We start from the raw sequence: 25,163 nt of genomic DNA on the forward strand, positions 1-25,163 counted from the left end.
ACCCCTGGAGACGGCCACCTGATGCTGTTTTAATCTGACTGGTATACTTTTCGATGTTTGGCCCACATAAAATATGTTACACTCTGAACAAGGAATGCTATATATTACATTATTATCATTTCCAGAACTATTCTTAATTAACATGTTTTTTAATGTACAATTATATTGAAACACTACAGCAATGTCTAGTTTTTTCAAAAGGGGTATAACATCTAAAAAACAAACATGAAATGGCAAACAAAGCATATTATTAATTGTTTCATTTCTCTCTAATTGGACACTATAAAATGTTTTCTTAGCCTTACTCATACATTTTTCTAAGAAATATTTGGGATAACAAAGATCTCTTGCAATTTTTTTCTATTTTAGTGAACTCCTCCTCAATGTAATCTGGGCTACACATTCTCAATGCCCTAAGGTACATGGAGGAAAAAACTGAATGCTTTATATTCTTAGAGTGACTGGAGTAAAAATGTATATATGAAAAATTATTTTTAGGCTTTCTAGATATGGAAAACTTAAATTTATCTGTTTCTCTAACTATTAAAACGTCTAAAAATGGGATACGGTTATTTTTTTCATTTTCTATAGTGAATTTTATTGATGGTACTAATGAATTAATGATTGAAACAAAACCCTCAAGATGTGTGGTATCAATATGTTGATGAAGTTCTAGGTATTTTAGAAGAAAATTTTAATCTTGAGGGTTTTGTTTCAATCATTAATTCATTAGTTCCATTGAACCTGGAAGTCTAGGTCTACTGACAGAGATAGTATACTTTAACAATGAAAGGAATATTGAAATGTCAATCAAATATACCCTGTTATAGTAATCAAGCAGCTGAACTTTCCTCAAACATCAAACAAGGGATCTAGGGTGAAATAGGTTTATGAATAACTTTAGGGTGTATGAGGAGTGAAGTACTAAACTTAAGAAATAATCTGTCTTACTATTTTCTGATAAAATAAATACTATGAATTTCAATGAAATATTTCAATAATTAATTATACGACAAGTAGGATACTACAGGTTTAAGAAATATGGCATTCTATGACCCCAAGGCTGAGTGTTTATAATCTCTGACCCATGGAAGTATACTATCGAATCTTACATTAGCTAATGCTTCACTGTTAAGAATTTTTGAGAATATACCTTTTGATAAATGTTTGTATATTTAAAATGACCCGATAGTATACAGTCATAAACCTAATATAGTAATAACAAAATCTATGACCATCTCTCTAAGAAATAATTTGAGAACAATTTCACTTTTAAAAGAATATCTGCATTACTGCACTTTTTCAAATAGTATATGCTTAGCATTATATTCCACACCAGATAGCCTACTCTGTAACCTGAGGTGTGAACCTCTAAAAAAAGAAAAATTATGAAAATTTTAACTTAGCTTTAAACTGATGTCAGTTAAATATTACAGCCTCCATCCTTGTTATCCGCTTTGATTTACATATGAATAATTTAATCTTGTGCCACCAGCATTTCCTTAGCTTCCATCTCCTTCCCATATTAGTGGAATTGGGTTGCCCACTACAAGGTTTTCAAATGTGCAGGCAAATAAACGCACCTGAAAGAAAAGTAAAATATCTTTACTCCAAATGTTCTTCAACTTCCCGTCATATCATGATTTGATAATTAATTTGACGCATAGCCACATTTTAGGAATATCCATTAGAGTAACTGGCATGTTCAACTTCATCTTTAGAAATCAAGATAACTGACATTTTTAAACCTTAACCTTGACCACGCTGTTATGTACTTAACAAAAACATCTTAATGAAGAACAGTACTAGTAACCAGAGTTCGTGAAAGAAAACATGAATAAGATAGATTTCAACTTAGATAATCATCCAAAATTATAGTAGCAGCCAAGCGTAATATGTGCTTGGTAATTTCATATCAACGCTATTCTTTGAACAATGGTTTTATGAATACTATTCTTGATAAGGTTATCAGTATCGTCCTTGCATTAGTAATATTGCATTTGAATTAATAAGAAGTGAATAAGCTTAAATTCTAACAATTATATAGGTGAAAAGATTATAAGTATAATTACATTTTCTGGTAATTTACAGTAGATGGAGAACATTAAAATCTTCTCAAATATTTTAGCTATCTGAAAAAGTTTCAATGAACTCAATGTTTTAGTACTCGGATCCAAAATCACCAATTTTTAATTTCTGAAGGATAGCAAATAAATTTTATTTAAACTGGTACTCTCAGACCTTAGCTAGTCATTGCTATTGATGTGTTGTTAACTAATCGTTTCATGACACAGCCCAAAATGTGAGTTGGTCGACAAGTATACAGTAATTCTTTTAATGTCTACTTGATCAATATTTTTTTTTTCCATTAATCACCTCCATGAGTTACATAAAGTGAGTACTTTAACAGTATGATATACTGATAGTGGTCATATGGTACGTTGCTAGGACAGGGAGGCCATTCAGTCCCAAAATGAAACTAGCGGAAATCCTCTCAGATAAATAAATTAGTAAAAGTTGATAGATGTTGAACAGAGGGTTGCAAGAAAGGCCATTGGAACGAAGGTAGGGGCCACAAGGAGACAGTTAAATTCCTTAACTCATACCTTTAGAGCACTGCATGAGGCGCATTGACGGCAGTGTCCCTCGAAGGTCATAGACCGATTAACAGAGCAAACATTGCAGTAAAAAGTTTCAGCACGACAGTAATGCAGAAATATGTCACAATATCCATTAATTTCATGAATGAAAAGGGAGACATGGAAATAAAGTGAAGGGTATTCAATCTCGCTAACTATCCCTGCATTATGATATTACTTTTGTTTTTTATCAAGGTGCCACGAATGAAGCTGGAAACGATTGTAAACTTCATCTTTTTATATAGTAGCAAGTATAACACTCAAAACGTAAAAACAGCCAATTGTAATTTTATACCATTTACGAGTTTGATATACTGAGACCAGCTTCTTTGAACTGCATAGTTTTAGAAACCGTTTTTTACTTGAATTTAAGCGTTACTAATGGACAGTTATCTCTAAATACCAACTATCAGTGGTTTGTTGACTAATTGGTGTGATGACTGAACATCTCAAAATAAGTCTTTTGCTTATGAATCCTCTTGAAAGCATAAGGGATATTTAAACATGAATAGAACAGAAAGAATAATAAAATTTCCCTTGCTTAACATGCTCTGAGGCAAATTTTTCATATGTGTAGCCTAATTAAATGTTTCCCCACCTACAGACACTCGACTGTTTAACTACCTATTACCTATGAAATCGACCCAGGATACACCTAAACCCAAGAAAAACGACGACGACAACAACAAGAACATTACTGAAGAAGAAAACAACAGGGAAATGGACTCTAGCAAGGAATGGACCGAAGTCAGGAAGAAAATGAAGACACCCCACCTTTTCCAGAGACCGACCAGCGATCTGCTACCCTCACTTGAGCTCATCAGCAGTCCTTCAAACTGATTCAAAGGGAAAACACGATCTCCTACGCTGTTATGGCGAAGCAGAACCCTTACCTGAAGATGAGCATCCAATCAAATCTCTGAGGAGACCTCATCATTGCTCCCTTGGACAAGGAATCTTTCGACTTTCTCGGGCAACAAGACAGTGTCCAGTTCCTTTAGGGTTGTGATGGCCTGGTGGTAGCGTCCTTGCTTGGTGATTGCCAGACTGGAGTTAGAGTCCTGCTCAAACCCGTTAGTTCATTTGGTTGCTGCAACTTCACCGTCCTTGTGACCTTAGGATGGAGGGTTTGGAGGAGCCTATAGGTCTATCTGCTGAGTCATCAACAGCCATTGCCTTGGCCTCCTTGGTCCTAGCTTGGGTGGAGAGAGGGCTTGGTCGCTGATCATATGTATATATGGTCAGTCTCTGGGGCGTTGTCCTGCTTGACAGGGCAATGTCACTGTCCCTCGCCTCTGCCATTCATGAGCGGCCTTTAAACCCCTGAGAAAACCACGACTATCATCATCTGCTATGACCTGAACCCACGACTATCATCATCTGCTACGACCTGAACCTATCTCTCGAACCTGTTCTGAACCACCCACCCACTTTCTCGGCCGAGAGATGTGCAGGGAAAACAAGAGAGTCATCTCACAAGCTAGTGTCTGTCTTCAAGGGCAACAACCTCAAAGGATCTGCTTTGGCAACTGGGGAACCTTTGCCCCGGAGGAGTACTTCCCTGAATCTCTTTGATGCTTCAGGTGCCAGAAGTTTGGCTACCACAAGAGCCGTTGCACAATCCAGGAGGTCTGTGCAGTGTGCAGCAGCATACGACATCCCACCAGTGCCTGCCACTCTAAATTCGATGCCAGAGAACCGACCTATGCCAGATGCCTTAACTGCCCAGGCTCCCTCCATGCAGGGAAGAAGAGATGTCCAGCCAGACTCCAGTGGAATACTGATCTTCAGTAGACATTACAATTCCAACCCACGGCAGTCACGTCGAACAAACCCTCCTCCTACCAATCACATCTCTCCCCCTACTATCTACACCCTTCCTCAACTACGCTCTCCTCCAACCAGAACTGTATTTCTTGAACTTTCTTCTCCCCCTCCAGGTCCCTCCTGAGCACCCAATCTTCAACCAAGACATACTTCAAGGGTCCACAGGTAGAGGAGAGGTATGAGAGTCGTATGTTGTATAATGGTACCTCTGTCTTAGAGAATCTGGTGACAGGATTGTAGTAGATTGACCTGCTATAAGAGAATCTTTCTCTGCATATCAATCTTGTTGAATGTCTCCTTAGCAAGGTTGGGCAGGGAGTTCTAGCCGTTCTCTTGAACCCTGCGGATCACAGCATGGTCTGTTTATTGCCTATTTTATGCCTTTTACTGTTTACTGATGTTGTAGGGGCTTTGCAAAGGTTGTAAATTCTCCTGATCAGGGATAGTGCCAGTAAAAGGGAAGACCTCCACTTCACCGCCTCAGAATCAGTGCAATATGGACCAGCTCCTTGCTAGAACAGTACTAAAGATTTGGGGTAGTCCTCACCCCTGGAGAAGCTGATCCTTTCTGGAGAGGAATCGTGATGCTTCTAGTCTTCCTGTTCAAATGCATTACCTGGCAGGTGCTGATAGGGGTCATGGAATAATAACTTCATCTTTAATTTCTGTATTTTGGGACCTATACTTCATCAACTCCTTCATGGCAAAAAGGATAATGCATGGGCAGTGAATGGCATTGCCAAATTAAATATTCCCAGTCCTGTTGTATTGTATATGAAGGCGGCATCATAAGTTACACAATTAAGATATAATTGACTTCTGTTTTTTTTTTTTTTTTTTTTTTTTCTTTTTTTTTTTTTTTTTTGCCAATTAATAAATGCCCTTCGAATTTTCAAGCTTTCAATAAAATTAAGATGTTTCTTTTAAAAGGGGTAGATAAATTTTACAGCACTGTTAGTTCCTATCTAACCTAAGCTGACCTCAGGGCATAGAGCTATCGAACGGCCATTGCCTCCACCCAAGGAGGTTTAATACCTGGAGGTGGCCTTTTCCCAGATTTGTTAAGCAGGCCCGCGTGTAGACCAAAATGCGCTGTCGCCTGTAGCGTGACCTACCTGGTTTAATTAAGTGGAGATGTCACTAGTATCTCCGTTCAACTAGAATAATCGTTTAGGAAGGACACAAGCTCTCATTTTGATTAAAGGATGCCTAGTTCGTGTTCTACATATGGATGTACTCAAAGACTCAGCAAAACCTTGAATCCATTGGTTACATTTCATCGGTATAGGCTTTAACTTTTGCACATTTTTTAAACCATGAAGACAGAAAACTGTCAAATGAATAATTATGCAAACCCTTTATAATAATAGTTAACTTTTCATAATTTTTATATTAATTTTCTGATGAATATAAAAATTATGAAAGGTTACTTATTATAAATGGTTTATGATTATTCATGTGACTGCGAATAGAACTATATAAATTGTAATAGAAAAAAAGAATTAAACGATTTCATTTAATAATTTACGTGATACGTTTATATCCCTCATTCACTTTGGACACAATGCCTCTGTATCGTGCAATAAGTAGTGATATTAAGATTACTTACTTTTAGGGGTTTATTTCTCGCCCTCCATCAGACACGAAGAGTCTGTTCAGGCGGGCCTTTGATGTATGAAAATAATTTCTTTCCAGTTTATATTTTGCTCTGTATCTTTTCAGTTATTCACTAGCATTTGTATTCGGGCTTAATAGTTTTCAGATCATTATTATAACACTTTCCAAAGAGATAAGTCTTCAGGTTTTTCTTGAAAGCTGCCACAAGAAATGTAGTAGAATATAGATTTGTGCTTTCAGCTGTTAAACACACTTATTATATTTTGTAAAAAGTTGCAGTAGCAAGAAGGGTTTGTATTAAACCTGCTTGGTTCGTAGCTTTTTCAAGGAAAAACTTCTGTTCTACTCAGTTGTATTGCCTTGGGGTTTGACCAATTCGTTTCAAAGATCAGTAGATAATTTTCCCTTCATCAGTGCATCTGTATGTCTTATATTAATCTGATAATTGTTGCTTGTAACTGTTTTGCAAACCTTCTTGGCTGTTTCGTAGGATGAGCTTCTGTTCTCTTCTGCTTTTATGCCTCAGGAATTGACAGATTCATTTCAGTGGTCACTAGTTAAATTCCCTTTTATGAGTGCATCTACACATCTTATATTAATCTGATAATTGTTGCTTGTAGCACTTTAAAAGGAAAAGATTATGTCCTCCCCTACTATAGTTGAGTGATTCTATGTCTTTGTTCCTCGAATGAATTTGTACTTGTTTTTATATTCTGTATGCTGCATTGATAAAATATTATGTAAATACATCTCTTTGTTAATATAGGATTTTAATCTCCTCAGGATGAAAAGATTATAAAGTCAGAATTTTCAAAGGTAAAGCTATGACGGTCACAAGACAGGCAAAGGATTTGGGTCCTTTCTGCCCTACACAGCAGGTGTGTCAGTTGCCAAAGTTGCTTCACGGATTTGTATGGGGAAAGTGATCAGTGGCATTTCCAGGTATTAAACATCCTTGCCTCCACCGGGAACAAATCAGTTGATTGTCATCATGCTCGTACTAAAAGCATGTTTGCTCCAAATAGTGAACTTATTTTCCAGGCTAAAAGGATGATTACCACAACAAATGAATTATTGCATATAAGGAGGGGTTCTTTTCCCTTTAATTCCGAATATAAAAATATCTTCGATCTTAATGATGGACAGTGCCTCTTGAAACTCGTTCCAAATCGACAAATTACCTACTGCATCTTGCGGCTTCATGGAATGTACGTAAGAATAACTCTAAATATCTTGCGGCTCCAAGAAATGTACACAAATCTTGCGGCTCCAGCGAATGTACACAAGAATAAACCTAAATATCTTGCGGCTCCAGGGAATGTACACAAGAATAAACCTCAACATCTAGCGGCTCCAGTCAATGTACACAAGAATAAACGTAAATATCTTGCGGCTCCATGGAATGTACATAGGAATAATTCTAAATATTTTGCGCCTCTGGGGAATGTACACAAGAATAAACGTAAATATCTTGCGGCTCCAGGAAATGTACACAATAATAAACCTAAATATCTATTGGCTACAGGGAATGTACACAAGAATAAACCTTAATATATTGCGGCTCCAGGGAATGTAAACAATAATAAACCTAAATATCTAGCTGCTCTGGGGATTGTACACAAGAATAAAAGTAAATACCTTGCGGCTCCACGGAATATACATAAAAATAATTCTAAATATCTTGCAGCTCTTGGGAATGTACACAAGAATAAACCTAGATATCTTGCAGCTCTAGGGAATTTACACAATAATAAACCTAAATATCTTGCAGCTCCAGGGAATGTACACTAAAATAAACCTAAATATCTCGTGGCTCCAGGGTATGTACACAAGAAAAAGCCTAAATATCTTGCGGGTCCAGGAAATGTACGCAAGAATAAACTTAAATATCTTGTGGCTCCAGGGAACGTACACAAGAATATATCTTAATATATTGCAGCTCTTGGGAATGTACACAAGAATAAACCTAGATATCTTGCAGCTCTAGGGAATTTACACAATAATAAACCTAAATATCTTGCAGCTCCAGGGAATGTACACTAAAATAAACCTAAATATCTCGTGGCTCCAGGGTATGTACACAAGAAAAAGCCTAAATATCTTGCGGGTCCAGGAAATGTACGCAAGAATAAACTTAAATATCTTGTGGCTCCAGGGAACATACACAAGAATATATCTTAATATATTGCAGCTCTTGGGAATGTACACAAGAATAAACCTAGATATCTTGCAGCTCTAGGGAATTTACACAATAATAAACCTAAATATCTTGCAGCTCCAAGGAATATACACTAGAATAAAGCTAAATATCTCGTGGCTCCAGGGAATGTACACAAGAAAAAGCCTAAATATCTTGCGGCTCCAGGGAATGTACGCAAGAATAAACCTAAATATCTTGCAGCTCCAGGGAATGTACACTAAAATAAACCTAAATATCTCGTGGCTCCAGGGTATGTACACAAGAAAAAGCCTAAATATCTTGCGGGTCCAGGGAATGTACGCAAGAATAAACTTAAATATCTTGTGGCTCCAGGGAACGTACACAAGAATATATCTTAATATATTGCAGCTCCAGGGAATGTACACTAGAATAAACCTAAATATCTCGTGGCTCCAGGGAATGTACACAAGAATAAGCCTAAATATCTTGCGGCTCCAGGGAATGTAAACAAAAATAAACCTAAATATCTTGTGTCTCTAGGAAATGTACACAAGATTAAACCTAAATATCCTCCAGCTCCACGAAATGTACATAAGAATAATTCTAACTATTTTGCGGCTCCAGGGAACGTACACAAGAATAAAACCTAAATAACTTGCGGCTCCAGGGAATGTACACAAGAATAAAACCTAAATAACTTGCGGCTCCAGGGAATGTACACAAGAATGAACCCAAATATCTTGCAGCTCCAGGGAATGTAAACAAAAATAAACCTAAATATCCAGTGGCTCCAGGGAATGTACATAAGAATAAACATAAATTTCTTGCGGCTCTTTGAATTTACGTAAGAATAATTCTAAATATCTTGTGGCTCCAGGGAATGTACACAAGAATAAACCTAAATAATTTGCGGCTCCAGGGAATGTAAAAAAAAATAAACCTAAATATCTTATAGCTCCAGGAAATGTACACAAAAAATAAACCTAAATATATTGCAGCTCTAGGGAATGTACGCAAGAATAAACGTAATTATCTTGCGGCTCCAGGGAATGTACACAAGAATAAACCTAAATATCTCGCGGCTCCAGGGAATGTACACAAGATTAAACCTCAATAACTCGCAGCTCCAGGGAATGTACACATGAATAAACCTAAATATCTTGCGGCTCCAGGGAATGTACATAAGAATAAACCTAAATATCTTGCGACTCCAGGGGATGTACACAAGAATAATTGTAATTATCTTTTGACTCCAGGGAATGTACACAAGAATATACCTAAATATCTTACGGCTCCTGGGAATGTACTCAAGAATACTATAAACCTAAATATCTTGCGGCTCCAGGGAATGTACACAAGAATATACCTAAATATCCTGTGGCTCCAGATAATGTACACAAGATTAAACGTAAATATCTTGCGGCTCCAGGGAATGTACACAAGAATAAACCTAAATATTTTGCGGCTCCAGGGAATGTACACTAGAATAAACCTAAGTATCTTGCGGCTCCAGGGTATGTACACAAGAATAAACCTAAATATCTGGCGGCTTTAGGGAATGTACACAAGAATAAACCTAAATATCTTGCGGCTTAAGGGAATGTACAAATGAATAAACCTAAATATCTTGTGGCTTTAGGGAATGTACACAAGAATAAACGTAAATATCTTGCGGCTCCAGGGTATGTACTCAAGAATAAACCTAAATATCTTGTGGCTTTAGGGAATGCACACAAGAATAAACTTAAATATCTTGCGGTTCCAGGGAATGTACACAAGAATAAACCTAAATATCTTGCGGCTCCAGGGAATGTACAAATGAATAAACCTAAATATCTTGTGGCTTTAGGGAATGTACACAAGAATAAACATAAATATCTTGCGGCTCCAGGGTATGTACACAAGAATAAACCTAAATATCTTGTGGCTTTAGGGAATGTACACAAGAATAAACTTAAATATCTTGCGGTTCCAGGGAATGTACACAAGAATAAACCTAAATATCTTGCGGCTCCAGGGTATGTACACAAGAATAAACCTAAATATCTTGTGGCTTTAGGGAATGTACACAAGAATAAACTTAAATATCTTGCGGTTCCAGGGAATGTACACAAAAATAAACCTAAATATCTTGTGGCTCCAGGGAATGTACACAAGAATAAACCTAAATATCTTGTGGCTTTAGGGAATGTACACAAGAATAAACCTAAATATCTCGCGGCTTAAGGGAATGTACAGAAGAATAAACTTAAATATCTTGCGGCTCCACGGAATGTACATAAGAATAATTCTAAATATCTTTTGGCAATTCCAGGGAATGTACACAAGAATAAACCTAAATATCTTGCGGTTCCAAGGAATGTATACAAGAATAAACCTAAATATCCTGAGGCTCCAGGGAATGACACAAGAATAAACCTAAATATCATGCGGCTCCAGTAAAGGGACACAAGAATAAACATAAATATCTTGCGGCTTCATGGATTGTACACAAGAATAAACCTAAATATCTTGCGGCTCTAGGGAATGTACACAAGAATAAACGTATTTATCTTGCGGCTGTAAGGAATGTACACAAGAATAAATCTAAATATCTTGCGGCTCCAGTAAATGGACACAAGAATAAACCTAAATATCTTGCGGTTCCAGGGAATGATACAAGAATAAACCTAAATATCTTGCGGTTCCAAGGAATGTATACAAGAATAAACCTAAATATCTTGCGGCTCCAGTAAATGAACACAAGAATAAACCTAAATATCTTGCGGTTCCAGGGAATGTACACAAAAATAAACCTAAATATCTTGCGGCTCCAGGGAATGACACAAGAATAAACCTAAATATCTTGCGGTTCCAAGGAATGTATACAAGAATAAACCTAAATATCTTGCGGCTCCAGTAAATGGACACAAAAATAAACCTAAATGTCTTGCGGCTCCAGGGAATGATACAAGAATAAACCTAAATATCTTGCGGTTCCAAGGAATGTATACAAGAATAAACCTAAATATCTTGCGGCTCCAGTAAATGAACACAAGAATAAACCTAAATATCTTGCGGTTCCAGGGAATGTACACAAAAATAAACCTAAATATCTTGCGGCTCCAGGGAATGACACAAGAATAAACCTAAATATCTTGCGGTTCCAAGGAATGTATACAAGAATAAACCTAAATATCTTGCGGCTCCAGTAAATGGGCACAAGAATAAACCTAAATATCTTGCGGTTCCAGGGAATGACACAAGAATAAACCTAAATATCTTGCGGCTCCAGTGAAGGGACACAAGAATAAACATAAATATCTTGCGGCTTCATGGAATGTACACAAGAATAAACCTAAATATCTTGCGACTCCAGTAAATGGACACAAAAATAAACCTAAATATCTTGCGACTCCAGTAAATGGACACAAAAATAAACCTAAATATCTTGCAGCTCCAGGGAATGACACAAGAATAAACCTAAATATCTTGCGGCTCCAGTAAAGGGACACAAGAATAAACATAAATATCTTGCGGCTTTATGGAATGTACACAAGAATAAACCTAAATATCTTGCGGCTCCAGTAAATGGACACAAAAATAAACCTAAATATCTTGCGGCTCCAGGGAATGACACAAGAATAAACCTAAATATCTTGCGACTCCAGTAAATGGACACAAGAATAAACCTAAATATCTTGCGGTTCCAGGGAATGTACACAAAAATAAACCTAAATATCTTGCGGCTCCAGGGAATGACACAAGAATAAACCTAAATATCTTGCGGTTCCAAGGAATGTATACAAGAATAAACCTAAATATCTTGCGGCTCCAGTAAATGGACACAAAAATAAACCTAAATGTCTTGCGGCTCCAGGGAATGATACAAGAATAAACCTAAATATCTTGCGGTTCCAAGGAATGTATACAAGAATAAACCTAAATATCTTGCGGCTCCAGTAAATGAACACAAGAATAAACCTAAATATCTTGCGGTTCCAGGGAATGTACACAAAAATAAACCTAAATATCTTGCGGCTCCAGGGAATGACACAAGAATAAACCTAAATATCTTGCGGTTCCAAGGAATGTATACAAGAATAAACCTAAATATCTTGCGGCTCCAGTAAATGGGCACAAGAATAAACCTAAATATCTTGCGGTTCCAGGGAATGACACAAGAATAAACCTAAATATCTTGCGGCTCCAGTGAAGGGACACAAGAATAAACATAAATATCTTGCGGCTTCATGGAATGTACACAAGAATAAACCTAAATATCTTGCGACTCCAGTAAATGGACACAAAAATAAACCTAAATATCTTGCGACTCCAGTAAATGGACACAAAAATAAACCTAAATATCTTGCAGCTCCAGGGAATGACACAAGAATAAACCTAAATATCTTGCGGCTCCAGTAAAGGGACACAAGAATAAACATAAATATCTTGCGGCTTTATGGAATGTACACAAGAATAAACCTAAATATCTTGCGGCTCCAGTAAAGGGACACAAGAATAAACCTAAATATCTTGCGGCTTCATGGAATGTACACAAGAATAAACCTAAATATCTTGCGACTCCAGTAAATGGACACAAGAATAAACGTAAATATCTTGCGGCTTCATGGAATGTACACAAGAATAAACGTAATTATCTTGCGGCTGTAGGGAATGTACACAAGAATAAACTTAACTATCTGCCATATGTAATAATTAAATACGGTTTAATTAAAAGAGTAATCATCAAAGGCCATGCCTAAATAATTGGAGATAAAAGGATAAAAATAAAATACATGCAAATCAACCTTGCTTAAAATACAGTTAAAACCAAAGAAAGTCATTTATCACGAAATGCGTTTCCTTAGATTAAGGAACCTAGTGTTACGAACCATTGATTTTTAAATCTCTCCAGTAGACACGGAGTGTTACTTAAAAAAGAAAACCTACGACATTTAATTGGGAATCTTAAGAGTAACTATACTCTATTATGCATTAGTTAAATAAAATAGCCTACAACTAAAAGGAAACCGTGAAGAAAATTTTTCACAGCAGTGACCAAAGACTTCTCCATCATTATTAATGTAAATCTTACTTTACTTATATAAATGAAAGAAATGTTAGGAAAAAATGGGGGGGGGGTAGGGGAGTGGTACCTAGCTACCCCTCCTCCCCCTCACACACAGGTGAATACTCACTTTCACTTAGAGGTAGGACTTGTCTTGGGGGACAGGGCTGGCGGGCAAATATGTGTAAATAGCTAAGGTTTGTATGGTTAGGAAAAATACAAATTATCTTCGAATTTGTCATTTGTTCCGTAACCGGAATACAAACCACGCTATTTACAAAGGGTGACTTACCCCTTAGGTAGGGTGGAAAGTCCCCAGCCATACTGGCTTTGGCTTTACCCGGGGACTCAGAATCCGAGTGAGTCGCACTCGAGAAAAGGAGTCCCTGCACCTCACAAGTTCCTTGCTCTGCAAGGAACCATGTGGCCTACATAAGCTTGTGTGTGAAGGAAGAAGTGTGACCCGTCCTAGGCAGTTGACCTGGAGTTCCAGAAGGAACTCTGGGTTAGGACGTTCCCAATACCACCTCGTCAGGGTATGGGGGACGCGACAGTATTGACTCAATACTCGGAACACAAGGAAGCATGGTTTACCTGCAGTGGTTCGAGGTCAGCTATGCAGAGACCGGGATGCTGCTTCCCCGTAGAGGGGATGATGAAGAAAAAAGTAAGGGCCAGACATACTTCTTTCGTTCATGCAGGCTAAAACCTGATAACAATGCCCTCAACCTTCTGCTACCTGTCCAAAAAGGAGCCTGAGGTTAGACCAGCTGTTGTGTAGCCACCACAGAGCGATAGAAAACGTATCGAGACACCTGTGGGTCACGCCCTAAAGGAAGCGGGCTGCGAAGGTCATTAGACGCTTCCAGACTCCAGCTTGTAGTACCTGCGTCACAAAGTAGTATTACTCGAAGGCGAAGGACGTTGCGATGTATCCAACATCGTGCTGTAGGGCGACGTGACGGGGGAGGGTCTGGAGACAGGTCGAGATGAATGTCCTTGATTCCGGGCTGAAGAAGTATACTGGTGAGTCTCCCCCCATGTCCTCCTTGTGCTCCCAAATCGGCTGCAACTGAGGACTAACTGCAGCTGTTCCCAGCGCTAACCTCTCGATTCCTTTACTGGCAAGAAAGAGAAGGTCTTGGGACATCAGACACAGAATGGAGACTCGAAATCTAAAATGAATCGGACCGAAGGGCCGGGACCCTCAGATTCTGAGTCCAGCCAACAACTCAGGAGCGAGCCTGAATGTTGCCTTCCCCTCTTCCTTAGAAAGGAGGGAGTAGTAAGAGACCAAGAAGATTGCTTACACACTGGCCGTGGCCAGAGTGAGCAGAAGACCCAAGGCGGAATACAATCCGAGGCCTGTCGTAAAAGGGTCTTGAGAAGATCTCTTAAAGGACTAAAAGCCCGAGCCATGCTCCAAGTTGGAGGTCTTCCTCCGACTAGGGCAGGGACGATCTTAGCTTCGCATGAGCGAGGATAGATCCAGCAGGCAGGAAAAAGTTATTCCTTTAAGCCTGAAGGTCAGGGAAAGGCTGAGCGACAGGCTTCATTGCCGAGAGCGGAAAGGAGTTTCCTCCCGCCGAAAGGCAATAAGACCGTTATTGCGTGAGAAGAGGCCTCAAGGGAAGAGGTATATCTCCCACGGCACCAACCACCTTAGACTCTTCACTTTGCCTGGGAGACCCCTGTGGATGACTATCGCAGATGACGCGACCTCCGTACCGCGACTGTAGCGGGTTGTCTCTTCTTGAGGAGGAAGCGTAGTGTCTCCAGGCATGAAGCCGAAGCAACGCCCCCGTTCGCTAGAGATGTCGCAGTGTGGTTGCTTGAGTAGTCTGTGCCGTGGGAGAAGCTCTCCCGGGAGTTCCGTCAGGGGAAGCAGAGGGTCCAGAAACCGTTCAGCGCATAGTCCCAGTGGAGCTCTCCCATTGAAAGGTTGACAGATAACCTGGTCTTGTTGAGACCCATTGTCCACAGACAAAAAGGAGGGAAGACGCAGGCGTCGAAGTTGTCCTACCATCACCGAAATGCATCTTGCCAGAGTCTCGGGGTCTGAGACTGGGGGGGGAAGAATAGCGGAAGCTTGAGGATCCAAGCTGTCGCGATCAGGTCCCCCAGACCAGAACTTGCTGGTTACCCAAGGTCAAAGCCCCCAGGTACACTCTCTCTACGAGGCTCTGCTCGGATAGTCTGAGAGAAACATTCCCCTGCCTGGAATGAGAGAGCCGATGGTGGTATTGAGAGAATCTCAATCATCCCGGTATCTCTACTGCAAGATGTGAAGGTGTGAAAATGTGTCCCCTGCTGGTTAGAATGAAGTCGACGTGCAACGGGGCGACTCGGCAGGAGTTGTAGAATCTGAAGAGGGGCCAGACTAAGGCCCCTAAGCCTGCCTGAATGATGGAGAGGTATCCTTCAGGTCTTGACCATAGGCCTGGACCGGAACATGACCCCCCCCCCTTTCCTTTGACGAGTCCGAGAACCGCATCAAGAAGGTGGGGAAAGGACGAGAATATCCACTACCATCAAGAGGCTCCATAGGTCAACACCCATTGCAGGTCTAATAGTTCCGCTGGTCCCATAGGGCCAGGGAGTCCGGTTAAACAATGCCTGAAGCCACCGGAACTTGGATCGCCCCACATGGAACTTATCCTGAGGCGACCGTTCGGACTATAGACGGGTCAATGAGGAAAGGAGAACTAGGAAACGTTCCAAGGTAGGGCTGAAAGCTCTGCTTGACTGAGAACAGGTACTGCGACTATCCTCAGTCTTGCCACAGTCAACCGAAAGGAAGGCTCGGAGGATGTGGTAACAGAATCTGGCGTCCCCAGGTGGTCACCCATCCAAGTACCGACGTTGCTTAACCTCGCTGGACGGACGAGAAGCGGGGTTTCCAACGTGGTAAGGCCGTTGACTCAATATCATGGCCAGATACTCCAGATGTTGAGGCAGAGGAAGAGAAGGCTCCAAGCAAAATACCATGAGCCCACACTCATGGCAAGCATCCGGAAGCTTGTCCCGGCGCTGAAGAAGGTCGAAACCCGAGCCTACCGGAGTTGACCAGCCCTCCAAACAGCAGAGGAGGCGGAAGCCTGCACCTGAGCGGCCAAGAGGAAGGCAGGGAGAGTTCTCTGGGGAAACAAACCTACTATGCCACGGCGGGATAGCCACACTGCATCATAAGCAGGAATACTTACAGTCTAGGCTGAATTCGACGAGCACCCTGGAAGATGGATGGAATGGAAACTGAAAGTACCCGTCCTTCCGATCCACGGTTTAAGGAGTCCTGTCGCCTCGTTACCAGTCTGATCGATTCTGCTGGTCTACGCTGGCCGAAGTTTGTTCGACAAACTTGATCGGGGCTGAGAGGTCATTACAAGAAAGGATCGACTGAGGGGGCCGGGGGTGAAGCCGTCGATGATCCTAAGGAAGACCTTCGCTAAGGTATGGATCATTCTGCCCAACAGGGCAACTCTGCTGACGCTATGGCATAGAGGTTCAGAGACACTGAATTCGCTGACAGAGACGGCAGGTGCGATATCCTTGGCTAATCACAGAGATTGTGTGGGAATGGGCATCGGGAAGCTGTCATTCGGATGAGTAACCTTAAGCATCCTCCCAGCGAAAAACCTGCAATCCTAGAGTTCGTGAACTCCTGTTACGACTATGCCCCCCCCCCCCCCCCCCGGGGGAGTCTCCTGTGCCATCTGTTCCTGACAGGAGGAAACTGCAATTGGACACCTTGTCCCAGTTGTCATAGCTGATAACTTAGGCCGACGTGGTTGAAAGAAAAGGGCGCTGGAGCCCTGCAGAGTCTGGAAGAAAGCGCCTTGGAGGAGTGAAACCGGAAGTCGATTTACTCCGCACAGCAGCTGTCTAAGTCTCTGTCCTTGGGCACAAACAAACTCTTCTCAAGGATGGAAGATTGTCTGAGGTCGTCGACCTCCACAGATGAGACACCCGAAGGAAGCCCTAAGTCAGCGCGTCCAGATAGTACAACATCGAGCTTGTCCGCAAGTTAGATACTTAACAACGAAAGGCCAAGGTGCCTGAGCTCGAGAGGAGGAAAGTACCCTTGATCTTCCTGTAGCTTCCTTGAACCAAACCTCGGGCCGTAACCGAGGAGGGAAAGAACCTGGTAAGCTCCCAGAGGAGGAAGTAAGCAGTCACCCCTTGTCCGATGGAGAAATCTCGAACAGAAAGCCCCCCCCCCGCCAAAAATCCTTCCAGGGAATGACGGGGAAGGGCTAACCCAGGTTCAGGAATAGAGGAGTGATGCTCAGATCTCCCTTAAGTTTCTCCTATTCTTGCAAGTGCCATGCTCTGTGTTTACGGGGTGAGGCCGTGTTCTGGAAATACGCTCCAGAAGAACTCGCCAGGCTGGTCATACTGCGAAAACCCCATTGGGAATCGTGGTCGCAATTGCCCTGGAGCTCGCGCGACGGAAATTCCTGGTGGTCGGCGAGCGATAACCCATAGACGAGCAATGGATACTGCAAGAAATAAGCCGACATTTGTGCGAAGAAACACTGTAGGTTCGCGCGACAGAACACCATCCGTCTGCGCGATGGAAAAAACCGTTGGTTCGCGCGTGGGCGAACATTGGAGAGCATGAGCGTAGAGGAGAGCGGTCGCGCGGTTGCACGGTCGCGCGGGCGAGCGGTCGCGCGGTCGCGCGGGCGAGCGGTCGTGCCCTTTGTAAATAGCGTGGTTTGTATTCCGGTTACGGAACAAATATATATATATATATATATATATATATATATATATATATATATATATATATATATATATATATATATATATATATATATATACAAATGTAGAGCTTCTGATAAAACAAGTACATTTGATTTGAAAACGAGAAAGCCAAGTACCTCGAGAAAATTCACAGAAGGTCCATAAAGAGGTACTAAATTGCTCCCAGAAGATATTCGGGTACTGTATCGGGATTTAAAGGGGGTAAACAGGAACGGAGAACATTTAAACACTCCAGAAAAGTATACTTGCATTTGGCAATGCGCTGTGGGGGACAATGCCTAGGTTGCTGCATAGCAGCCGATTGGGTATAATAGGTCTCGCATGTGAAACTTGGTGCTTTTCTGAGGAACTCCTTTGCCTAGTAAGTGGCGACTCGGAGAAGCAGGATCGTTAGGATCTCTCCTACGAAAAGACCTGGGTGAGTCAGCCAATCTCCTAGCCTTCTTTTAAGAGTCTTTACTCTCCCTCTTTGGATTCCTTCAAAAAGTATGGAAATATAGTTATATGTGGTGATTTCAACCTACATCTTGATAACAGAGTAGACCTATATGTAAATGAATTTAGAGAATTGATTGACAACCATGACCTTGAAAACATAGTGTCTGAACCAACAGCTCAGTCTAGTCATATACTAGATCTAGTGATAGTAAATAAAAACAACATCATACTAAATATGGAGATTGAACCTGACTGCTCTATATCCCCAATGCATAAGTTAATGTCTTTTGAAATAGATGTTAGAAAAAATAATGCAATACAGAAAGAAATCAAATACAGAATTAAGACCAACTTTGATCCAAAAGAGTTTATTGAACAAAGCCCAGAGGATATAAAAGGGATAACACCAGTCTGTAACTGTGAAGAGAAACACACACTTGTAGAGAGAAAATCCTGTGTAAACCACAATACTGATAAAAGTAAAAAAAAAATACTTGCAACTAATTATAATAATAGGTGCCCGGAAAAAAAATCACAATTAAAGAAAAATCGAATTGGTTTGATAATGAATTACATGAATAAAAAAAAAAGAAAAAAAATGCAGGATAAATGGAAAAGAAATAAAAAATAATGAAAGCTGGCAACATTAACAATCAGCTAGAAATCGCTACAATTACCTTATCTTAGTTTTAAAAAAGGCCTATTATAAAAAGTGTGCAATGAAAATTACCCACGGAAAATTAGTCTAGTAGGAAGATAGGGTTCCCATGCACCCCCATGATATATTTTTTTAACTTGCATTTTTGCAATCCCTGGGGTGTCTGGAAACCGAATCCCCTTTGTTCCTATCAAAAAAAAAAAAAAAAAAAAAAAAAAAATGTCCCATGTGGGTCGTTTAGCCGTCTATTTGTCCACCATCTTGGATTTTTGAGATGTAAAAGTTAGGGGTAGGGGAAATATAAAGGACCTTTTCGTAAAGAAAGAAATTAGTTACAGGTACAAACTAGGTATCATTGGAAAGGGTATGAACAGCACTATCACAAGAACCCATCACTTATTCGGTCATGACATTGATGACGTCATCAGGGGTCAAAAGGTCACGTTAAAGGGGCACTAGTCAAAATTAGGGCCCATCCAATTTGTTAACCATCCTGCACCTAACTGAGTAAATGTTTTGGATTCTACTTTGCTTCAAAGAAAGTGTACATGAATAGGTAGTTTTTAAAGCTAAAACAAATTAATTAACTAGAGTGTAACATTATTAACCCTTTCCACGAATAAAACGAAAATATTGAAAAAATGATTTTTTAAATGAGATTAATGTGAAATTCCTGTTCGACACATCTTTGTTTTCTCTGCCTTTCTGTTATGGTAAAAGGCCTTATATGTTCCAATGAGTCCCGAAATACAGTCTATGTATAATTCCATTGGTATCTTCACTTGGTAATATCAGAATATGCATTACTCACACACACATATATATATATATATATATATATATATATATATATATATATATATATATATATATATATATATATATATATATAGATAGAATGTCTGATAACGAGTTACTATAACACACAGGCCAAAAATGTATTAACTTGCAACATTATCATGACTGCCAAAAGTCTCAATGTTCATATTAATCTAATCTTCATTATCACTGAGAAGTTCTTCATTGTCACTGTCTTGGTCAGCCTGTTCTCCATCAGGGTCATTATCACACTGTTCCATCTCTTCCGTAGTCTTGTGAACTAAGTCTATCAAGGCAGGGGGAAGTACCGGGCTGCAAGACCACACTGGCTCCAGAACACCCTCATAATTTTGTTCCCAACCTTGTTCAGGATCATATGGCTTTGGAGACCAGAAGATTGGAATATCTGCTCGCTTGTAGATAGCTAGGCGATGGTTCACTCAACGAATGTGTGGGATAAGGTTGTCTCGGCAAGGTGGCAAATGGGAGAGGTCAATCCTAGATTTTGTTGTCAGTTGCTCATCTTCCCCTTGTCTTCGTAAGCCTGGTACTTGTCCAAAATGATGACAGTAGATGGATAAGGCAAGGCATGATCAAGAGACTCACGACTGCAGTTCTCGATAGCACTGAGCAGGGCCACAGGGTTGGTGATATCTACATTCTCATCTTCACTGAAGCGCTCTATCAACAATCGCTCCATTGCTTCACTGACAGTCTTCAGACAGAATAGAGCTTTGGCGTATGCCTTCCCTTTTAGCACACTCTTAAGACAGCCACTGGTTACAAGTCCAGCCTCAAGGAGGATTTCAGTGTAGCTAGTGCCCAGACATTTGTGACCAGTCAACATGCCTATATAGTTCATCACTGTGTGGAAAGGCCCCGGGGTTACCACATGGTTCTCGTATTCTTCAGGAAACTTCCAAATGAGGGGGAGTGCTTTCATGCAACCTCTAAGGTCAAAGGTGCTAAGAACATATTTCTGGCCAACCTCCAGCGTAGCATCTTCTGAACGCTTCAACAGCTCCTTGATCACGGAATATTCGGTGATTGGCTGATTGATCGGGTTGAAATAGTCAATGGTCGATTTCCGAGACGGTTTTTTGCCAGTAGCTGAGATGAAGCCACCAAATCCAGGGACAATTTTCGTTTCTTTACCGTGTTTACTGCCAGTGACCATTCGCATTAGTAACCACAAACGGTACTCTTGGATGCACTCTGCATACAACTTATCGTTTGCGAAGGATGGACTGAACTTTGCTCCTGGTGGAAACTTGGGCCCAACGCAACCATAAATATGAAGAGAGGGCAATGTTGCTGGGGTTCCAACTTCCAAACAACGAGTCCTATTCCGCTGCTTGAGTGGGAGAGTTCTATCTTTGTCGGCAATGTCAGCATTCGGTTTCACCTACTGTATCATAATCCCTTCAGTTCTGTTCACCACGTTTGATCCATGGACATTTGTAGTTATTTTGTTTAAGTTGTCCCACTCAACATGGAAAACTTCGTTGTCCTCACCAATAGCAATTTGGGGAGTGAGCGAAGAGGAAACATCGTCAATGGCTTCTGCCAGTGCTGTCTCAGTTTCCAAGCCAAAGTCATAGGACTCACTGTGACCTAATCTATGGAGTATATTGGTGAGTTGCTTGCTTCTATACAGGTGTCGTATGGTGCTGCAAAGCAGAATGTGTTTAGGTAATTTCCAATCTCCGTTTGTCACAGCACGGCCGATGTCCTGGAAATGAAACCACTAGACATTAGACAGAAAATGGTTTACATTTTCATTACAGAATGTGGTAAAACTATATATCAAGATGGTAAAGCAAATGTGGTTAAATCTCACCTGAGCTATGGAAAGGACCAGACGTCGCCCCTTTTCAGACTTTTCCACGACTACTTCATCCACTAGAAGAGTCGACAGGACCTTCATAAGTTCTGTTGGAAGGTATTCTTCTGATGCTCTGGCATCCAGCTCATCAGCTGTTGGAGGCCAAGGAAGTGGTGTTGACTCATGGAACATCCTCTGAGTTCAGCAATGCGCAAGTGCAAGGCAACATCCTCAAACTTGTCTCTGGAACCAAGTCCATATGCATATGTCACTGCTTCCGCAACAGAGATGCTTTTACTGTACACCAGGTTGAAGGTTATGCATCCCCTGTCCCCAGGAAAAACTTTTGTGAAAGCGATGCTCGCATTAATTTCGTGTCTTTGAAGTCGGGTCTTCAGCTTGTCACTTCTGAAATCTGGATTTGGAAATCCACAGCGTTCAAGTTCTTGGACGTATAGGTGGCAGAGTGTTCCAAGTTGCACGACCTCCTCCTGGCCAATAACTCTCTCACGTATGAAATCCAGAACTTTATTAAGTGAGCTTTGATGAGCTTTATGCTTTTCATCATGCTTGTCTTCAGTACTTCTGTTGGCTTGATAACGTAAGTAATTCACATGTCTCAGTTTGAAAGAACTATGACAGGATTTATGGAAATGAGCCTCCCTTGCAAATAAATCTTTGCCTGCCACTTTGCGATGTAAACGATTGTCTCCCATTTCTAGGGCTTGGGATTCAATATAAGTCCAAGCTGCTTCCTTTCCCTTGAAAGATACAAACTGGACACAACGTTCAGTTCTTCCAGAAACTTTCGTCTCAAGCTTTCCACAGAAAATACACTCGGGTGGAAAAATTTTCTTGGAAGAGGTTGATGATTTACGAGGGGATCGAATTGTTGAAGGTTCATCGTTTAGCACAACACATTTCAAACGATCCTGATGTTTGGTAAAGGCCTGATAGCAACCCCGGTGATAGCCTGTCATTTCCAAGTCCAAACTATCAAGACTGTCTGGAATTAACTTACACACAGCTTCCATACGAGCGGGTGAATCATGTGACTGAAGGAGCCGTTTCTTACGAAGATTATGTAACATCTCAAGTTTTTCCTGGGGAGGACCCTTTATATTCTGTAGTGGTATAAATTCACCTTGCTGTATGCCACTCACATGTAAAATGCATACAGAATGAGGCATCTGCAGTTCCTCCAAATTGCAACCATGATCAGTTCGGCGTTTCTTTGCCTTTGACATGATAAAACCACCGCAATCACCAGTTAACTACAACTAAGCATGCCCTGCCACCACCACTGCACTAATCTATTCTGTCTGAAGACTGTCAGTGAAGCAATGGAGCGGTTGTTGATAGAGCGCTTCAGTGAAGAGAATGTAGATATCACCAACCCTGTGGCCCAGCTCAGTGCTGTCGAGAACTGCAGTCGTGAGTCTCTTGATCATACCTTGCATGATCTATCTACTGTCATCATTTTGGACAAGTACCAGGCTTACGAAGACAAGGGGAAGATAAGCAACTGTCAACAAAATCTAAGATTGACCTCTCCCATTTGCCACCTTGCCGAGACAACCTTATCCCACACATTCGTTGAGTGAACCATCGCCTAGCTATCTACAAGCGAGCAGATATTCCAATCTTCTGGTCTCCAAAGCCATATGATCCTGAACAAGGTTGGGAACAAAATTATGAGGGTGTTCTGGAGCCAGTGTGGTCTTGCAGCCCGGTACTTCCCCCTGCCTTGATAGACTTAGTTCACAAGACTACGGAAGAGATGGAACAGTGTGATAATGACCCTGATGGAGAACAGGCTGACCAAGACAGTGACAATGAAGAACTTCTCAGTGATGATGAAGATTAGATTAATATGAACATTGAGACTTTTGGCAGTCATGATAATATTGCAAGTTAATACATTTTTGGCCTGTGTGTTATAGTAACTCGTTATCAGACATTCTATCTATATATATATGTGTGTAATGCATATTCTGATAATACCAAGTGAAGATACCAATGGAATTATACATAGACTGTATTTCGGGACTCATTGGAACATATAAGGCCTTTTACCATAACAGAAAGGCAGAGAAAACAAAGATGTGTCGATAGGAATTTCACATTAATCTCATTTAAAAAATCATTTTTTCAATATTTTCGTTTTATTCGGGGAAAGGGGTAATAATGTTACACTCTAGTTAATCAATTTGTTTTAGATTTAAAAACTACCTATTCATGTACACTTTCTTTGAAGCAAAGTAGAATCCAAAACATTTACTCAGTTAGGTGCAGGATGGTTAACAAATTGGATGGGCCCTAATTTTGACTAGTGCCCCTTTAACGTGACCTTTTGACCCCTGATGACGTCATCAATGTCATGACCGAATAAGTGATGGGTTCTTGTGGTAGTGTTGCTCATACCCTTTCCAATGATACCTAGTTTGTACCTGTAACTAATTTCTTTCTTTACGAAAAGGTCCTTTATATTTCCCCTACCCCTAACTTTTACATCTCAAGAAATCCAAGATGGCGGACAAATAGACGGCTAAACGACCCACATGGGACATTTTTTTGAATGGGAACAAAGGGGATTCTGTTTCCAGACACCCCAGGGATTGCAAAAATGCAAGTTAAAAAAATGTATCATGGGGGTGCATGGGAACCCTATCTCCCTACTAGACTAAATACATAACCTAAAGAAACTATTAGGTCTAAAGACAGAAGTAGTATTGCCTGACATAACTAATGATCCTAAATGCCTAGCAAATTATTTTATTGATTATTTTGAAGAAAAAATAAATAAAATCTGCTCCAGTTTTCGCAACATCGGCACAACAGAACGAATACATCAGCAACAGGTGTAAGTAAGCTAAGGGTATTCAACGAGTTAAGTCAGAGTGATTATATGCGAATAACAAAGAAAGGATAAAAAACCTACAGCGGAAATGACCCATTTCCAATTGACGATGTAAGAGATGTAGAAAATTTCACCAGACTACAAGAGACCTACCGAAACATGGTAAATATGAGTCTAACACAGGCAGTTTTCCCTGATTGTGAGAAAGTTGCATGTATCAAGCCTGTCTATAAAGGAAAAGGTGATATAGAGTAAATTCATATTGGGTGATATCAAATCTGTCATATTTTTCGAAAATTATTGAAACTGCTGTACACGAACAAACCTGGAAATATCTGAAACAATCTAATGCTATACCTGATGATCAATCTGCATACAGAGAAAATTACTCCACAGAAACAACAGTTTTAGCGATTAAAAATGACATAACAGAAATTATAACAAATGGCAAGTGTTGCATTCTTGTGATGCTGGATCCAAGTGCAGCGTTTGATACTGTAGA

The 25,163-nt window shown here is 40.5% G+C and overlaps 1 long non-coding RNA gene across 1 annotated transcript in view; it reads right to left on the minus strand.

Annotated features, from left to right (window-relative positions):
* Positions 1-672: 672 nt before the first annotated feature.
* The window catches only part of LOC137654358 (uncharacterized), a 42,202-nt gene continuing 17,711 nt past the window's right edge, over positions 673-25,163 (minus strand). The window contains exon 3 of the long non-coding RNA XR_011046609.1: positions 673-1,583. This is a non-coding gene — a long non-coding RNA (uncharacterized lncRNA). The remainder of the gene's footprint in view (positions 1,584-25,163) is intronic.

This window comes from Palaemon carinicauda, chromosome 15 (assembly GCF_036898095.1).
Source record: "Palaemon carinicauda isolate YSFRI2023 chromosome 15, ASM3689809v2, whole genome shotgun sequence".
Classification (NCBI taxonomy): Eukaryota; Metazoa; Arthropoda; class Malacostraca; order Decapoda; family Palaemonidae; genus Palaemon; species Palaemon carinicauda.